Source organism: Macaca nemestrina, chromosome 12 (genome assembly GCF_043159975.1).
Source record: "Macaca nemestrina isolate mMacNem1 chromosome 12, mMacNem.hap1, whole genome shotgun sequence".
In the NCBI taxonomy this organism is placed as follows: domain Eukaryota; kingdom Metazoa; phylum Chordata; class Mammalia; order Primates; family Cercopithecidae; genus Macaca; species Macaca nemestrina.
The window spans coordinates 54477252-54496478 of NC_092136.1; the positions used below are offsets into that span (position 1 = coordinate 54477252).

General features: G+C 46.8%; 1 protein-coding gene and 1 long non-coding RNA gene across 4 annotated transcripts in view; both read left to right on the top strand.

Moving 5' to 3' along the window:
* Positions 1–19221, top strand: part of LOC105488782 (uncharacterized) — a 33165-nt gene extending 13944 nt beyond the window's left edge. Inside the window, exon 3 of the long non-coding RNA XR_011610814.1 lies at positions 408–19221. This is a non-coding gene — a long non-coding RNA (uncharacterized lncRNA). The remainder of the gene's footprint in view (positions 1–407) is intronic.
* The window catches only part of LOC105488798 (polypeptide N-acetylgalactosaminyltransferase 18), a 361583-nt gene that overhangs the window by 319635 nt on the left and 22721 nt on the right, over positions 1–19227 (top strand). The gene's annotated exons all lie outside the window — the stretch shown is intronic.

Genomic DNA, 19227 nt, shown 5'->3' on the forward strand with positions numbered 1-19227 from the left:
CTTAATCTCCAGCCTGTTTTTTCATCTGTAAAATGGGGTTAAAGCCATCTACCTTGTAGAGGCTTCGTGAAGATTAAGGGGAGGGATACGGTTGACCCTTGAACAACATGGGTTGGAACTACGTGGATCCACTTAGATACAAATTTTCTTCTGCCTCTGCCACAGCAAGACAGCCCCTCCTCTTCCTCCTCCTCTGCCTGCTGAACACAAAGATGCCCTCCACTCACCATTCTTTGGAGAGTGAAGAAATTTATGATGGTTCATTTCCGCTTAGGAAATAGTAACTGTATTTTCTCATTTTGAACTTTCTTATTTCTATTTTCTTTTCTTTAGCTTACTTTATTGTAAGAATTTTGTATATAATACACATAAAACACAAAATATGTGTTAACCGTTTATGTTATCAGTAAGGCTTCTGGTCAACAGTAGGCTGTTAGCAGTTGTTTCGGGGGAGTCAAAAGTTATACGTGGATTTCCAATGGCATGGGGAGTCAGCACCCCAACCCCTACATTGTTCAGGATCAGCAGAAAATAGGATGCTTGGCACCAAGGCTGGCACACATGAAACCCTCAATCAACCAGGTAATCGCTGTTATTCTAGTATTAGTATTAGTTATTATTAGTCAAGATAAGAGCTGGCAGAATCTGTATCTGTTTATCACATTCAGTATCTTTGTATGGAGACCTGGGATGGGAGCTTGAGAGATGTGCCCTCCCCTACCGGGATAGAAGCCAGCTCCTGGTTATCTTTCTTGATGATGGACCAGTTGCTATGGGCACAGGTTGGGAAAGAGCAGGGGACACCTCCTTCTGTTAGTGTCTCTCCTGCCACCAAGTCATGCTAGCACATGATGCTGACCTGCCTTTCCATTTGACTCAACCCCCAGGCAGGAAACATGTAAACTCCTCAGACCCCAAGGATTGGCAGGGCTGCTTTCACTAACACTTCCCCTTTCAGCTTTCTATAATTCATTCCCCCATTCAAGACGGTCTTGCAGAACCACGCCCAGGAGGGTCCAGGATATGAACAGCAAGCCAGTGACAGAGTATAAGTTGCAAGAGTTCCATCACCCTAATGGCTTGGGTACCATGCCCTCCCTGAAGGCACTTCCTCTTTCATTTGAAGCAGGAAGTGGGGAGGCTTTCCTGTGATGTCCCTTGCACCAAGTGTAGGCCTTCAAGAAGTTGGGTACTTGAGTTGCTGCTCTTTTGTCCCATTTCTTAGTAGGGTGTCACCAACTTTTTGGGTGAGGCAGTTCTTTACTGCGTGGGACTGTCCTATTCAATGTAGGATGCTTACCATTCTTGGACCCTGACACCAGCAGTGTCCATATGAGACTAAAACATCCCCATACACCTCCAAAAGGCCCCTGGAGGAAGTGGTACCCACCCCTGGCTGAGAATCTGAGAAAGGAGAGTAAATAAAGAAGCTCTGGGATTTGGGAATGGCTGGCGGCATTGAGTGTGGGTATCTGAATAATGTTTATATCAGGGCAGCTTAAGGATATGCTTGTCTATTTCAAGACAGTTCCTAAGGAGATGTGTTCAGAATATATCACAGGCATAAATGGATTCTTATATTTGATTTTCCCAAGTAACCCAATTGTCACCACATTGCCTTTGTCCCAGATGCTTTTTCTGAAATCGGTTTGTTGCTCTGCATTAGCCCTGCCAGGGTAGAGCTTTGGTGGAGTCCTTGAGGTTAGCACTGTCTTAATATACTGGGAATTTAAGCAGAGCTGGGTCCTCTAAATCAATCACCAGAACAGCTTTAGTTGTTTTTTTTTTTTTTCTTGCTCAAAAATGCACTATTAAATGCAGACACACGTGTGGGAGTGGAGGTTGGCTTGAGTGAAGGACACATTTTAAAAGAGAAATTTTGTAACATTTTTTTTCTGCAGGAAAAAGGACTTGCTGGTCTTGCTTCTTGTACAACTGGGCTACAGAATAGATTTGCATCTCCTTCTATCAGTGTCTCTTCTGCCACCAAGCAGCATTTTTAGCATCCTTGGAATACGCTGGGTTGTTCAGAAGTCACCTAATCATATTTTCCTGGGGCATTCCAGGTGTTTAACAAATATGTGTTGAACAAAGGAATAACTAGGTTAATGGAAAATTAAAGCTTTTTAAGTGGTGATTACAAAATGGAATGAGCCAGTGTTCATCTTCTTGCCCCCTCTGGGGTCTTCTAGGGTGGCAAGGTTCACCCTATCCTTGGGACCTGAGGACAGTTGAGTCCAAGAGAGCATTTCATCCCTCATAATGAGTGCCTTGGTTGTGGAATGTCTGGGAGGACATGGCAGTGAGAAAACTTCTATCTGAGGAAGCGAATGAGGAAGTGGAGCCAGCGAGTATAGACTTCTTTTGCTTAGAATTTGCTGTGAAGGGATGGGGGTCCTGGCCATCAGAAGGGATGTGGGGTTGAAAGGAGGTGTGCATTTGGATTTGCTTTTTCAAGAAAGCAATAAGGGAACATATTTTGCAACTGAAGGGAAGAAACAAGTAGAGAGAGAGATCTGATATATTTAGGGGGACAATTAACAAAGCAATATCCCTGGGGGTGGGGACAGGGCGAGAAGAGGTGGGGTGGTCCTGGACGACAGGAAATGAACTTCTGCTGAGGTCCAGGAGGAACAAGTTTGCAGGCTGTCTTGCAACTGAAGGGGATAGTTTGCAGCATAATGGGATCTGGGTATGTGAGAGAATGGAGAAGGTTTAGAAACCCTGCAGAGTGAAAGTGGCTCAGCTGCTAAGCAGGTACCCAAAGAAGTAATACTAGGTTGTGTTGAAGTACCTGGTTGAGGTTAAAGATCATGAGTTTGTGGTGGATTTAATTTACTCAGTTCCGTGAATTTTCTCTGGTAGTGCTAGCATCCAGGGAACAGGTGTGGAGAAGGTGAACGAGGCTATAGAGGTGGAGTTTACAGGGTGTAAAAGGCAGAAAAAGTAAGGAATTTAAAAACTGAAACTGCTAGCAAGAGTGTCATTATTGAAAATTGGGTGCAGCCTTTCTAGGGAGAGGTCAGGAAAGAGTGGTAAGTATAGAAGGAAAGAAAGAAAATTATTATTTCAAAGGCCTCAATTAGGTTGATGAGCAGGCATTGGGAAGTAAGAGAGTCGGTAATCAAGATTAATAGGTGTGTCATTTTGTGTTGCTATCACCTGAGGCTAAGAAATTAATAATGAACAGAAATGTATCAGCTCATAGCTATGGAAGCTGGGAAGGCCAATATCAAGGGGCCAGCATCTGGTGAGGGCCTTCTTGCTGTGTCATCCCATGGTGGAAGAGTGGAAAGAAGGGCTCAAGAGGGGACTAAACTTGTCCTTTTATAAGGAACCCACTCCCTCGATAATGACATTAATCTATTCATAAAGGCAGTGCCCCAATGACCCAAACACCTTCCATTAGGCCCCACCTCCCAACACCACCACATTGAGGATCAAGTTTTCAACATGTGAACTTTGTGGGGCACAGTCAAATCACAGCAAGGTGATTGGGCAGAAGTAGGGCAATGGAGGATTAGACTTCACAGGTAAAGTAGTTTGGGGCACTAAGAGCTGGGGTCTAGGTGTGGGTGGGCTAAAGTGGAACACAGCACACCACCCCAGAATTGAGGCCACAGTGCAATGTGAATGCTGCCCAGTGTGATGTAGAGGAAGCTGTGAGCCTAGTGCCAAAGACCCTGATGGACATAGCTGACTGCCTGGCACTTAAGTGAGAACAACAACATGGACAGAGGGCAATGGTGTGTGATGTCTGATTCTTACGGAGGAGGTGTTTTTTATACTAGGATGGAAGAGTGTACGTGTAGAAGAGGCACCAGGGGAGAGGAGAATGTCAGCTCCACCTTGAGTCCCGATTAGAGACTCAGCACATTCAAAAACACACGAATAATAGCATCCTCCAGGAAGAGCCTTGTTTGGTGGGAAAGGAAAGGTTTGTTTTGTTGGAAAGGGCCATCCTGGAATGATACTGTGGGTTTGATAAGAGGCTTCAGAAGGCTCAAGAAAAGGATTAGGAGGGAGGGCAAGGAAGGGGGGAAGGTCAACTGGGGAAGAAGCACAGAGCATATCAGGGGTGGAGTGAGGATAAGAAACCCCCACAAAGACAACAAAAATTAAAACTCATGTAGGGACACATTTAGTGAACTGCCTTTATTGAAAGTAACATATCTTCATGAAAATAGACAATGAAATGAATATCTGAGACTGGTGTCATCCAGGAAATCTGTGCTATGTGATTTCCACCATCAAACTACATGACGAGGATCTTCCTGCCAGGCCAGGAAATGGTGAGTAGAGTGGTATATGGAGATAGAATCATTGAAGATTTTTCTGCCAGGGAGTCTTCATGATCCATCTTCCACTGGAGTTTCCTCTAAGGTAACTCTTGTGGCTAAGGTAAAGCCACAAGGAAGTTCCATATGAACTGGGAGTATTAGAGAAAGTGGGTATCAGAATCAGATTGAGAGAAACCACATCTCCTTGTAATGCAGCCACTGTTGTCACCCTTGGCCCCCAGCTTTTGTGCTCAGGACAAAGCGCCCGCTTCCAAAACTCTGTCTGTCCTCATGGCAACTGAATTTTGTTCCCATCACATTGCTCCTGTATTTCATGCTACATTCTGTCCAGGACCATCAGGGCTATATGGAGTTTCCACTGTGCCAAAGGAAGTGATCAGCATCCCAGCTGCCATGAAGAAAAGAGGGCTGGGTAGTGGTGACCTTGGGAGGTCAAGGATGCCTTCCTAAAGAACTGCTTCGGGACCTTAAAGGAAGAAAGAGTGGGATGTGCACCAGCAAAAGCAGAGAACAGTTCAAAAGTGGGGGCCACATGTGGAAAGGGGTAGCATCAGAACCTTTCCTTCTTTCCTCTTGAAGAAGCAGGGCATTGTGGTGGTTGAGGTGGGCTTTAGGGCCAGATGACTTGAATTCGGATCCCAGCTCTGCCAGTTTTCCTGTTTGATAGCAAATTGTTGCTATCCAATAATTTACCTCTGTTTCATTCTTTTTTCTCATCTAAAAGTGGACATGCCCTCATCTCTTCCCCAGGGTTATTTTGAAGATTTAAATAAGTATGTATAAAGCATTTAGCATTCCTGACATATAATGTGAACTCATTAAATTGGAAATATTATCATTATAATAATTTTTGTCCATCAGGAGGGGATAAAAAGGAATGCAATTTGCTGAACACCTACCTTGTATGCCATATACTTTACAAACACCTGTAAAAATGAGGTACCTGTATCAGAACACTTTACCATATAACAAACTACCCCCAAAATTTAGTAGATTGAGACACATCTATTTTTTTTCTGAGAGCAGGCAACTTGGGCTAGGCTAGACTGGCCCTATCTCCTGCTGGTCTCAGCTGAGTTGACTCAGGCATCTGTGGTCAACTGCTGGTCAGCTAGTTGACTCTGTTTCTGGAGACCGGCTGACAGTCAGCTGGAGTGAGGGGCTTCTGGGCCATGTGTGTGTTATCTCACAGACTAGGCCAGGCTTCTATACATGGTGGTAGGCACAGGGCAGCAAGAGAAGGCTTGAGTTCTCAAGCCTCACCATGCATGATTGCTCATCAGGTCTATGCTTGTATTACATCGGTGATGCACATTTCATTGGCCCAAAGTAAGACACAGCACAGCCCAGACTCAATAAAGGGAGAAATGAAGTGAAGGGAAGAGCTGCGCAGTCACATTGCGAAGTAGTTTGTATGCAAGGATGGGAAAAATCTGTGGCCATTTTTATAACACATCACAATGCCTCATCATGTTCACTTTGTATTATTTTATTCATTTGTTCACTCATTCAGAAATATTGAGTGCCCATCTTGTGATATGGCAAGAAAAGGGATCCCCAATATGAATGGCCTTAGTTTTGTAATACTTTCTCTGTCATAGCACAATCCATCTGGCATTGCTATCTGAGGTCTGTAACATCCAATAAAGACATGAGCTGGAGGAAAGCAAGTCATATTTTCCCCAGGGACAAGGAAAATGGAGATGGAGATGGTGTTGGATCAAGTGAAATCGAGAGATTTATATCTGCAGATTAAAATCAGCCACCATTATTTTAGCCACATGAATGCCATTTTTTTTTCTGGGTTAACATCTCCCTACTGGATCTTAACCTGCATATTTTATTGCTATGTTCTTTCCTACATCCTTCTGATCACCAAGATTGCTATTGAGTCCAGATCCCACATTGACCGTATGTCATCTGTGCATACTCACGCATGTGCACGCACACACACACAGAGATACACACATACATACATACACACACACACACACACACATTCCACCACTCTCACTGGGAATATTCTAAGCTCTCCTTAATGCTGTGCAAAATAACTATTGTATGCCAAAAAGGTATTGAGCCTCCTCATTTCTCAGGAGAACCAGGTAAGGTCTAGACATGGCATAGACTATGTCCTAGGGAGAGACCCCATTCTATCCAAGTCATTAATCCTCTGGGCTATATGGAGAGTGATGTCCAAGGCCCAAAACTGGCCAGAGAGCAGCTTAGAGGAGTTTTGGAGTAAGGGATATGAGGCAGGCACCAGGGAGTGCACCTGCATGAATTTCTGGATTCCATATGCCCCTGGAATAATCTATTAACACATTGATTCAACTAATATGTTTTGAGTGTATATCATGTAACAAACAGGAGGTTCATTAATAGAGACAGAAGGGTGAGCAAGACAAACATGGTGTCTGCCCTCAGGGAACTTGGAATCTAAAGGGGGTGACTGCTGTTATGGTAGCATCCCTGACAGCTAACACTGAGCACAAATCCTTCCATGTAATTCTGCCAACATCCTCGGAGGCTGGCAGTATTCTTAGCCTGTTTCCACTGATAAGTAAATTGAGGGGATGAATGGCTGTGTAAACTGTCTCTAGTCACACAGCTCAAGGGTAGTGGGGGCAGGGACTTGAGTCGAGGCAGTTTGGATCCAGAGTCAGTCTTTCTTGAATCAACCCTCTCCTCCGGAGTCCCACATTGGATCAAGTCTCATTGGTATCTATGTTCAAAGTTTCTTGTACTTTTCCTTAAGAGCATGCATCACATTTAGAAGTTCTATTTTGGTGTGATTATTGGGGGAGGGAGCTGTCCGTCAGTTCAATCTGTCTTATGCTCCAGTAATATATGACCTCAAAATCTCAGTGGCTTACTGGGCCCTACTGCACGTCTGTTTCTTTCCTGACCTTACCTCTCTTTTGCAGAATCTTGTCAAAAGCAACTGATACTAAAAAGGCACACTCTGCATCTAAGCACGGGCTCACTTGCCGTATTATCAGTCTACCAATATATTGCAAGCCAACTAAGATATTTATATCTTACCAAGCGATTTCACCAATCGTCTCATGGTTGCATAGATGAGGTCACCATCTTTCCAGCCTCCAGTGGTGGTTTACTCATCACCTACCTCTGGCCTTAAAGTCAGTGCCCATACTTTAAGGTTTGGCAGTACCCCTCCTCTAGTGTCGGTTTTTTTATCAGTCATCTTAAGCTGATGTCCCCACATCTCAGTGGATTACAAGATTTGTTTATTTCTTACTCATGCTACATGGTCGTCATCATTCAACTTCAGCTCTGTCATCTCAACTTTTTCTAGGGCCAAAGGGGTAGCTCCTTTCTAGGATGCTGCAGGTCCAGTGGCAGAGAACAAAAAGACAGTCGATATATCACATATTGCTCTTGAAGCTTCTGATTGGGAATGACATCTGTCACTCACACTCATGTTCCAGCTAGTCATGTGGCCGTGTCTGAAATTAATGACGTGGGGATGTACAATAGCTCAGTAGGGAGGGGAATACAGGAAGAAGCATCATAGGAGAGGGCAGAGACTATTTTGAACAACAAGTCAATATGTTAGAGTAGTTAAGAAGTATGAATTGACTGTCACAAGCTGATGCAGAGTGGGCAGACTGTTGTTTGTGAAAAGTGTGTCAGGGGAAGTATTCCTCAGTGCATACGATATGCACCCTCTTTGCTGTTTGTGAGTGAGTGAGTAGGCACAGCTTATAGCAGACAAGCAGACACAGCTATGAAGTGTTTTGAGCAATACCTTCCAAAATAGAGCCCAGTAGTCAGATATCAGGTGTTTGAGATTTCTTGAACATAGAGAACTTACTAATGAACAAGCTAACTGTATTTGTTAATTTGCGGGGCGGTCATTATCAACAACAAATAAAACAAATTTGGGTAGCTTAAGGTAAAGACAAAGGGTGAATGTTTTAGAGAAAACCTGGGGCGATTCCTTTTTAGACTCAGAGGAAAGGTCGAGGGGAAAGGCAGGAACTAGGACAGCTCCAGGGGCCTCAGCAGCAAAATTCATGGCTCTTCCCTAGAGAGTTGCCCTACATGTGTCTTAGCTTCAGGGCTACTTTTCTGTGTCTTTCTCTTTCAGGTTTTAAATTCCTGGGAGAAGTCTTCTTGGCTCTTTGTAACAGCTCCATTCTCACTGATGGTCAGGGTGGCAGAGTCCCAGAGCATAGACCATTTGGGGCAAGCCCTAGGCAGAGCCATCTTCAGAGGAAATGGGTCACTGTCAGCCAGGCTGACAAGGGGTGTGTGCTAAATTACTAGAGGCAGCTACTTCCTGAGGGTCAAAGCGAGGATGAAATGTGCTTTTTACCAAAGGTGTCCCCTATCTACGGATGACCTCATTCCCTACAGAGAAGGATTGGCAAGATAAGTTTGTGTGATGGTGTCCCATGAACAGTCCCAGGTCAGAAGGGTGCAGCTGTTCCTCAGAGCCCCAGGTCTGCCTTGCAGGGACCTCAGGTGTCATCATGGCTGCTGCACTGAAAGGTGGCCTGTCAGATGTGGAGTCCCCAAAAGGCTCAGGAGCACCAAGTCTGGTGTGTATGAGCCCCACTGCTGACTGAGGTTGCGCTAGGGCCCAAGTCCAGTGACAGGCTTGGGCTCAGCCTCTATCTAGTGTCAGTGCTGAGTACCTGGGCATAATGGCCACAGGTGGAGCTAGCCACGGGCCAGCATTGTCTTGAGTCAGGTTTCTCTAGAAGCAGATCCTGAGACAACGGTTTGTGACAAGTAATGTATCTGGAAGGCAGTTCTAGAAGCACTAGTAAGGCAGTGGAAACATGAGCCAAGGGAGAAAGAAAGGCCAATCAATGGCATGTGAATGCACAGGTTAGCAATGTGGGCCGCTGGTGCCAGTGCTGCTGGGGATTTCTGGAGGCCTGTAGGGAACATGTCTCCAAATTATCCCAAGAAGGAAGAAGGATGGGTTATTTGTCCACCAGCTTCCATCCATCATTGGTTGGGGGCTGCTTCTGGAGCTAGGTACAGGAAAGGCAAGCTCCTGCAGCAAGAAAAGGCCCCCAGGCACAGGGCAGCAGGGGCCGACAGAGGAGGTTGTTCACACAGCCAGGGCTGGGGAGTGCCCAGATGCATGGGTGAGGCACTAACAGTATCCGCTACAGCCACAAACAGGGCTGACACCAGGTTATGCTGTCAAAGTGAATGGGATGGGTTTTCCAGGAGTCACTCTAGCTTTGTCCTATGTCCAGGAGAGGCTGAGCCCTGAGGGGGATTGCCACCACACCCTTGCTATGTTCCACATCTGATGATGGTCTTCTCAAGGGTTGCTGATGGGCCAAGTATGTTTTGAAGGACAGCCACTGAGGGCTGTCAGTCTCTCTGCCTTTTAAGACTGAGTGCAATGACTGCATCTCCAGAGCACCGGAGATATCCGAGTGCAATGTTGCTCTCCACACCCTTTGCGGCTCTTTACTGTCTGGTTTTGTTCTGACAGCAGCACGCATCCTGCGCATATCCTTTCCCTGAGCCAAGTCCAATTCTTCAACGACGGGGGCCCGGCCTACCACCCTGGCCATTGTTATTGATTGGGCCTCCTCTGTGATCTGTCCCATGGCAGTGTGTTTCTGCTTGACGTGGCTTTTGTTTGCAGCTCCCATCTGTGTCAAGGCACTTTGCTGGAGAGAGCCACTGAGGCAGGAGCCTGTCCCAGGCAGCCAGGCTGGTCTTGGGGATGCAGGCAGAGGGCAGGAGGAGGAAAGGGAGGAGCAGTGGCAGAAGAATCTGGATGAGGGGCTAAGGCCTAGATCAGGAGAGTTTGCAAGTGCTGGTTGCTAGAGACAGACCCGGAGGCTGCAGAAAAAGGGAGACTTCACCAGCAATCCCAGTAAAATGGGGCACCCATTCTTGGTCTTATACTCAACCACACCGAGGCACCTCCAGGCCAAGCTTGCTTCCAGGCTCCTTGGATGTTTTAGAGTCAGAAGACTCTTAGAGCCCCTCAGATGTGCTAACAAGTGGGGGCACTCACGGATCTGAGTCACAGCTCCCTGGGGGCCAGCGGGGTGCTACCCAGTCTCTTCCCCACCTCATCCCATTGGCACTATCATTCCTTAAACGGCATTGTACTGTCAAGCCTCTGTGGCTTGTGTTTGCCTGTTTCCTCTGCTAGAAGTCCCTTGTCCTTGACAAATATTTGGGCAAACTACTCTCTCTTTAGGCTGTTCTCTTTAGACTCATTACTCACTGACAGCCCCAGGTAGAGACTGTTACTCCAGCTCTGGGGCACCCCAGCACGCTGCCCACCCATCTGTTGTAAGCTGGCCACGAACATATTCTACCCATCCTCCAGCACTGTCTCTCCCTCCACCAGGCTGAGACTCCCTGAGGGAGGGGCTCCCCGTCTCCTCTCTGCTTTCCCAATGCCCAGGCCAGCCCCAGCACCTGAGAGGCACAAAGGGTGTTTGTTGAATTGATTGGGATCAAGTCCTCACTGATAGGCTGAATTCCAGTAATAAACCTCTCCCCAAAATGCTGAGGGATTCGTGTGCCTGTGCTCAGCCTCACCTGTTCCCCCTCCACCAGGGAAATGGGTTCACAGAGGAAGCCCTGAGCTAGAAACCCAGCCTTACACATGTATGTCATCACACTAATGGAGAATGGTGCTTATAAATGCTTCCCGTTCCTCACATGGACCTCATGCTGTGGTTGATGAACATAAGATCATTCTGGAAATGACTCTCCTTCATTTCTGATTTAGCATCAGCACACTGTGGCCCTCAGCACTGTAACGAACCTCTGTGTCAAGGGGTTAATGACCAATAACCAAACCCTTAAATCAGCCTGCCTGTCTGCAGAGAGGCCTGCAGCTTGTTCTTTGAAAAAGAGGAAAAAGCCCATTTCTAATACACATTCTGGATGTCACAGCCAGCACTCTGTAAATTGAAATTTAATAAAGCAAGGCTCCCTTCCTTCTTCCCGCCCTCTGTGTCTGGCACCCTGCCTGTTTCCATGACTCTTACCTGCAGACCTATTGATCAGACTCAAGACAGGGGCACAGAGATGAGGGGGTGAAGCATTGTAGCTGGATGGGTAGCCCTCTCCCTCCTGGGTCTTTTCTTGCCCTCCTATGGATACCCTGGTCCCTGCCTACCTTGTCCTTGCCCTGCAGATAGGGATAAGTTCCCCCTTCTCATTGTGGGGGCAAGCTAGATCCCTATCTGCAGGGGCATTGCTTTTAAGCTAGAATCCAGAAGGGTGTGTGCTGCACCAACATTTCACTCCTAGGCTTCCCAAACTCTCCTTAACCCAGGTGGTTTTTAACCTTAGTTGCACATTAGAATCACCTGGAATAAATCCCTGTGCCCAGGCCCCAGCCCCTGAGACTATGGTTTGTAGGTTTTAAAGCTCCCCAGGTGATTCTGCTGTGCAGCCAAGGTGGAGAGCCCTGCCTTAGCTTGATTCCATTTAGGAGTTTGTCCTTGTGAGTCTTGTGATTTCATTTGCTCTCAGATATTCCTCGTCTTGCAAGATCCAGGCCATAGCTTGACTGTGCCTTCAATGACCTTTGCCAACCGCCCGATTTTAAAAGTTTGCAATCACCCTATTATGTGCAACTCTTAACTCCCTAGACAGTGTCACACCACTCCCCTGTTATGTCCCCCAGCCCCTCAGAGAGCTGGGCTCTTAATTCCTTGTTGGGCTGCAACCATCCAGAATATGGATAAATATCCAAAGAAATGACAAGGATGCTGGTTCATCCATTTCCAGTGTAAGTGCCTGGCCAATTCAGTTGTTTTCTCCCTTATGATGGGTTCTAGAACCTCTTGTAAACAGTGTCGCAGTATAACTCTCCCTTTCCACCCCTCACCACTCTCCAGGCCCAGGACAGTTTCAGCCAAAGATGATCACTGCTGCCCCATGCTGGAGGCTCAGCGGGGAGAGGCTAAATGCCCCAAAGATACCTCATTTTTCACGGACACCTACTTGATAGGCCAGCACAGTTGCCAAGGAAGCCTCATTTAATGGAGGAAAAACAGCTGGCCCAAATTTACATGCCCATTGTTTGGAAGAGAACTCGTACTCCAGTTGTGCCTTGAAAATGTGTCTATTATTAAGTAATGTAACTAACCCTATTTTGCCCAATGTTCTAGATTTGCCTGGGAGGCCCTCCTTGACTCTTCCTCTGCCCATCCCATGATTTTTGCATCTCAGTCTTTATTTAGCTTGGTGAAGGTTCCAGAATTTCTGCGGAGGCTGAGGCATGACATAGGTATTGAGGTCTTGATAGAAGAGGGGATTGGATGATTGAAAAATACATAAATTGTAGTTCTACTTTTAGTTCTTTAAGGAATCTCCAAACAATTTGATCCAGCAATCCCACTCCTGGGTATCTACTCAAAGGAAAAGAAGTCCTTCTATGGAAAAGACTGGCACACGCATGTTTATAGCAGCACAATTCACAATTGCAAAAACATGGAAGCATCCTAAATGTCCATCAACCAACGAGTAGATAAAGAAAATGTTGTATAAATACCGCAGACTTCTACTCAGCCATGAACAGAAATGAGATAATGGCATTTGCAGCTACCTGGATGGATCTGGAGGCCATTATTCTAAGTGAAGTAATTCAGGAATGGAAAACCAAACATCCTATGCTCTCACTTAAAGTGCAAGCTACGCTATGAGGATGCAAAGGCGTAAAAATTGTATTATGGACTCTGGGGACTTGGAGGAAGAGGTGGGAGGGGAGTAAGTAATAAAAGATACACAATGGGGCCAGGCACAGTGGCTTATGCTTGTAATCTCAGCACTTTGAGAGACCAAGGCAGGCAGTTCACCTGAGGTCAGGAGTTCGAGACCAGCCTGGCCAACATGGTGAAACCCTGCCTATACTAAAAATAAAAAAAAAAAATTAGCTGGGTGGGTGGCATACACCTGTAATACCAGCTACTTGGGAAGTGAGTCAGGAAAATTGCTTGAACCCAGGAGGCAGAGGTTGCAGTGAGCTGAGATCATGCCACTGCACCCCAGACTGAGTGACAGAGTGAGACTGTCTTAAAAAAGAAACAAAAAAACTACATATTAGGTACAGTGTACACTGCTTGGGAACTGGGTACACCAAAATCTACCACCTGTTCCCCCAAAACTTTGAAATAATTTTAAAACAAAAATATGTAAATTGGCCATATCAAAGAATGCAAGGGAGTGGGGCCTGGTGGAGGTTGGAGGCAGGAGGTTGAGGTTCTCGTCCGCATGTTTGCAAAGGCTCTTTGGTGGAGTAGAAGCTAACAAAGGCCTCCTCATCCGCAACATCCTCCTCCTGGACAGATGCCTCCTGCTTTAGAGAAGTGGTTTTCAAACTTCTTAAAATTCGTCAAAACCTATTGTTCAAAGAAAATGTTATATGAAAGTCAATAATCCAAAAGACAAAAGAAGATCTGCTGTGGTGGGGCTGGGAGAGGGACTCTGGAACCCCAACCACAATGGCCCCTGAGACCCCTTCTTGGAGTCCCCAGAGCTCAGCGTGACAACCTGATGGGAACGGCCCTGGTAGTCCCATCGCTGGTTCATGGGTGCGTTCAGAGTGGCCCTTGGGACGAAGCTCCCGGGCCTGGGCAGCTGCAGCTGAAGTTCGGGACTGGGCAGAGGCAGTGGCCATCAGTGCGGCCGAGGAGAGCCCCTCCGAGGAATGGGTAAGGGACCACAGGCCCTGAGCTGCCAGAACTCAGCCTTCCTTGGGACTTCTCCCTAGGCAGGGAGGGGAGAGAGCAACTGCCTACCTGAGTGTCTTCACAAGTTTTTAAAACTCTCATAGCCTCAGTTTCCTTGTTCTTAAAAGTGGCAGTAGCCACAGGCATGGAAAACACCTAGCAGAGGACTGCTAGGGGCACAAAACTGTGCATGTTTTCTTCTCTTCCTTCCCTTCCTGAGGCTGTTCTGCTCCAGGTGGCAGAGTTTCCATCTGCCAGGTGAGGCTTGACACATGTGAGGCGTGGCTCCTACGGAGGGCTGGAGGCCAGGCTCTGAGACCAGGGTATCCTACAGGGTGGGGCCCTTGCCCCAAGGTGAGGGGACAGAGTCAGGAGAACCTCCGGCCTTAGGGGGACATTACCCAGCCTCGACTCTGTGGCTCCGAAGGCAGGAATGTGAACCAGAGTTCTGTGGTCTCCCTGGCCAGCTGTTGGCTCTCAGTCATGGCTCCTACCCCTGGCCTGGAGGAGAGGAAAATGCTGCTAGCATAAGATCCAGGATACGGATGTGTTGATTCTTTTACCTTGCAGGTGATTTTGCTCTTCCTCCTGCAAGCATCAAAATGAAATGCTGGAGATCTGGTTTGCAGCCCTGCTGAGCTGTGTGGGGCTGAGTAGAGAATGAGCCAAATCAATCATTGGCAGCTGAGGAGGAGCTGAGTGGGCAGGGATGATGTTTCTCTGCCCTGGGGGTTTGTAAGACGTCCAAGGCAGGATAACAGCTTCCCCAGCCTCGGACCAGTTACAGGAGGGATGCTGCTGTCTCAGAACTTTGTAGCATCTTTTATTCTAGGCCCCTCCAGCTCTCTAGTACTGTATTAGTCCAGGGCCCCATCATGACTGGAAGGGATCACAGTGGAAGCCCTCTCCCGGCTTCTCACTGCCCCTCCAGCTTGGAGGCTGGAGCTGGAATGACCCCAGGGAGGTGCGTGAGGGAGGTGAGTGGTCACACCAGTAGCTCTGGAGTTAAACTGCCTCGCTGTGAATCTCAGCTCCTCACCAACCGTGTGACTTCGGAAACATTGCTTATGGTCTCCTTGCCTCAGCTTCCTCGTCTATAAGGTAAGGGATAATATTAGTACCTGCCTCACAGAGTTATTGCTAAGATTAAACAAGAATAAAGCATGTAAGTTATTTCATGTCTGGCACAGGGTAACAGGTAAAAACACGTCAACTTTTATTATACGCTATCTCAGTTGGGGTATCTCAACAGCGGCACTACTGACATTTTGGCTAGATAATTCTTTGCTGTGGGGGGCTGTCCTGTGCATTTAGGATGTTGAGTGGGATCCCTGACCAGCCACTAGATACCTCCCACCACCCCCACCATCATGACAACCAAAAATGCCTCCAGGCATTCCAAATAGCCCCTGGTTTGTAACGTTCCCCCGTTCTAAGTCACTTCTTGCCTTACACCTTCCAGAGTCTCCATTGCTCAGAAAGCTTAGCTATGCTTGCTGGGCCTGCAGGCACTGAAAGTGGGGCAACTTGTACAAAACTTTTTCCCCTTTTTTGTGTTCGAGCCATTGGTTTATTTAATCCACTAGGCTGGGCTTCTGAGATGTCCGTGTGAGGACTTGAGAGAATCCTCTTTGCCAAACCTCCCTCTGTGATCTGCCAGCTTCGTGGTTACGCCAGTCAAAATGCACTTTGTTGTTTTGTTTTTAAATAACAACTGTCCAGCCCTATTATGATTTTCCCAGACTCTGGAGCAATAAACAGCTCTGATGACAGCTGTACCAGATAGTAAGTGCACACGTTTCTCCTGTCATCTCCCTAAACTCTTCAGAGCAGCTAAGTGGATAAAACTGATTTCAGCTGTTACCTGAGTAGCCACTTGTGTCTGCCAAGTCTGCTCCGGAGACAAGAACCAGGCTCTGATGACAGAAGAAGAAAAACATGGGAATGACTGGCTCCCTTACTGTCCTTTTCTTACAGCCCACATCCCTAAACCTCAGGAAATCTGGGTCCTGGCATGCAGGGAGATTAAGAGCTACAGTGTCCTAAGGAGGTCACAGTGCATTCAACCCAAGGGCATAAACAGGTGTACACCTTTTGGCGAGAGGCCCAGGTGGCAGGTTGAGGCCCCACACAGTTGAATATTCAGGGCAGGCTTTCTGGACGTGGTGGGTTCTCGTTTCTATTTTCAAAGTAGTGAGAGTTGGGGTAGGTGAGTGCAAGAAGTAGGGGCACTTCTCATATTCATGTGATTGGGGTCATTATTTCCTGACACGTTGTTGGTTTCCCTAAAGTAGCATGGCTTCTCCAGGACAGGGACCATGGATTTTCTCATCTCTGTAACCCTAGATCCCAACTTAGAGATTACTTGTTAGTTGAATAGAGGTGATGCCTAACTCTATGGCTGTTTGATTTTCTACATCCTACCAGTTGCCAAGTTCTCCCTCAACTCCAATAAACTAGAAGCCACAGGACATCAGCTTTTTTTGGTGGTGACCTGGAAATCCAGGCCACACAATGGACAGTCTCAGGATTCCAATGAGCAAACCGCCCCTTGCCCAGGATAGCTTTGAGGAGTATCCCCTTGCCTCTTGTTCTGGTTACATTTCCACATTGAAGCTAAGCATCCTACATTTGGCCTCTGCTCAGAACTTTGGTCACTGTAAATCCTTCACCTTTGTTATTGGAAGACTCAGTCATTTTAGTCATTTTGATGTCAATTTCCATGGATTTGCCAAACCTGATAACTTGTAAGGTGACCACAGAGAGCAGATCTTAGCTGTAATGAGCGTCTCCTCCTCCTCCCTCCAGACACACTCTCAACCCAGCTCCCTCCACCCTGAGAGGCTGACTTTATGGAACATTTCAATGGAAATCTCTGGTTTCCAGTTGCGTTCTGCCAATGGCCTGACCTAGTACGAGATTGAAGTGGGGAGGAAAGAGTGAACTTGGGGTGTTTGTTAAGCATCACTTGCCATGACCCCCAAGCCCTCCTCTCAGCTTTCTCTCCATGACTTTTCTCTTACAGGTTCTGGTGACAGCTCTGTCCTCTCATTCCACTGGGCATACGGGTACTAACGGCTTCTTGTTACTTTCCCCAGGGAACCATCCTATCCCTTGTGGTTCCCTGACACCCTACCCACACCTTTGAAAATGGTGCCTTTATTACACACTCCTCAGGTCTCCCCCTACTAAAGTGGGTCATCTCTTTCCTGTTGAAGTCTTGACTGTTCCTAAGGGAACACCCTGCCTGCCCTCCACCCCCTCCCAAGAGCCTAAAGCGACTTCTGAGCATCAGGAAGAATCTGCCATAAAGGACCACCCTTACTCGCCCTCCTCATCTGCACTGCCTTCTTTCCACTTCTGTCCCTTTTATGGCCTGGCACACAGGTTTAAAAAGTACTTGTCAACCATCCTCTTTTACTAAAGCAAAAAATACATCATTTTGCCATTTTGAATTAATCAAAAATATTTGCCAATGAGAATTTTTGAACATGTCAAGATAACCAGAGAGAACACCCTGAATATTTAACCTAAAGTGGAAAAGTGTGGTATCTTGGTTTGTTTCTGGGGCCTAAGCACTGGGGCAGGGGGGCACTAATGATGAGGGTGGCAGCATGTTAATGCCTTTAGCAATGTGAGGAGAAGAGTTCACAGAACCCTAAGACTTTTCACTTGGAGCCCTGATTGGGAACCACGGATCATGGCTAAGGGAAGTTGCTGAAAATGTTGAAGGCCAAGAGTCACGTGGCTTTCCCCTAGACCAGGCCCAAACTACCGCCCATGGGAGACTCCTACTTTTGTAAATGATGTGTTCATGAAACACAGCCATTTGTTCATGTTTTTCTTTTCTGGGATGTTTGCACTACAGTAGGAGAGTGAGTTTTCAGAGGCTGTATGGTCCTCTGTGTAGAAAGGAGTTTGCAGAGCGGGCCTGGCTGCTGTCCTCTGAAAGGCTTGCTTACAAGGTTGGCATCCAAGAGCCTGGGTCTCAGGATTCCCAGCAGAACTGATAAGAGTGGCTGTCTGTGCTTAATCTGATTATACAAACAAAACAGCCTAGGTTTGCCACTCACTTTCCTTCTGGAAGTCTGGGATTTTGGTGCATACTAGGCAGAGCCTGCCTATGTGACAGTCCCCTGTAAAAACCGTGGGTGCTGTGTCTCTAATGTGCTTCTCGGTAGATAGACAGCATTTCTCATGTGTTGTCACAACTCAGAGGAATTGAGCATGTCCTGTGCAACTCCCCCGAGAGGGGACCCTTGGAAGCTTGGGCCTGGTTTCCCCTTCTTTTTCCTTTTCCTTTTGGGTTTGTTTTGTATCCTTTTGCTGTCATAAATCATAGCAGTAAGTACAGTTATGTGCTGAGTCCTGTGAGTCCCCATAGAAAATCATCTAGCTGAGGGGTGGTCTTGGAGACTCCCCAGCACACCCACAAAACCAAACATATTTGTCAACCTGCCCTTTAAGAAAAAGTTTGCCACCTCCTGCTCTGCACAGTCATAGTGTGCATGGAAATGATGTTACACACCTCCCATCCCACAAGACTGTGCTTCCTGAAGGCGCCGTCCAGGCTTTTTGCTCTGACAAAGCACAGCATCTGACATGAAATATTTATGAAGGGAGGAAATCGGGGAATCTGTAAATTAAAAGCAGGCAGATCACGAGGTCAGGAGTTTGAGACCAGCCTGACCATCATGGTGAAACTCCCATCTCTACTAAAAATACAAAAATTAGCTGGGCATAGTGGTGCACACTTGTAATCCCAGCTACTCATAAGGTGGAGGAAGGAGAATCACTTGAACCTGGGAGGTGGAAGGTTGCAGTGAGCCGAGATGCGCCACTGTACTCTAGGCTGGGCAACAGAGCAAGACTCTGTCTCTGAAAAAAAAAAAGAGAGGTTTGTAAACTGGGTGAAGAAATAAATTTAAAAGGTTATGATCAATGTTTTCCAATGAAAGATTAGAATAGAAATCAGTGTATATTACATATGTAAGGGTGTTTTATTGTAGTTATACAGGTGGACCAGATACTATACTGGATCATAATGTAAAAGGGTTTCTTTTTGTCTGTTGCAATAGAAAATAATCTGAAGGCCACTGGATGTGACTCCAGGGTCTTCCCTAACTGTGGCCTCTCTGCCAGCTGCCCAGGAGAATCACCACCTACCCTCCTGTCTCTGTGGCCATTGGCATTTATCCACACTCTCTCCCTCCCTCCGCCCCCAG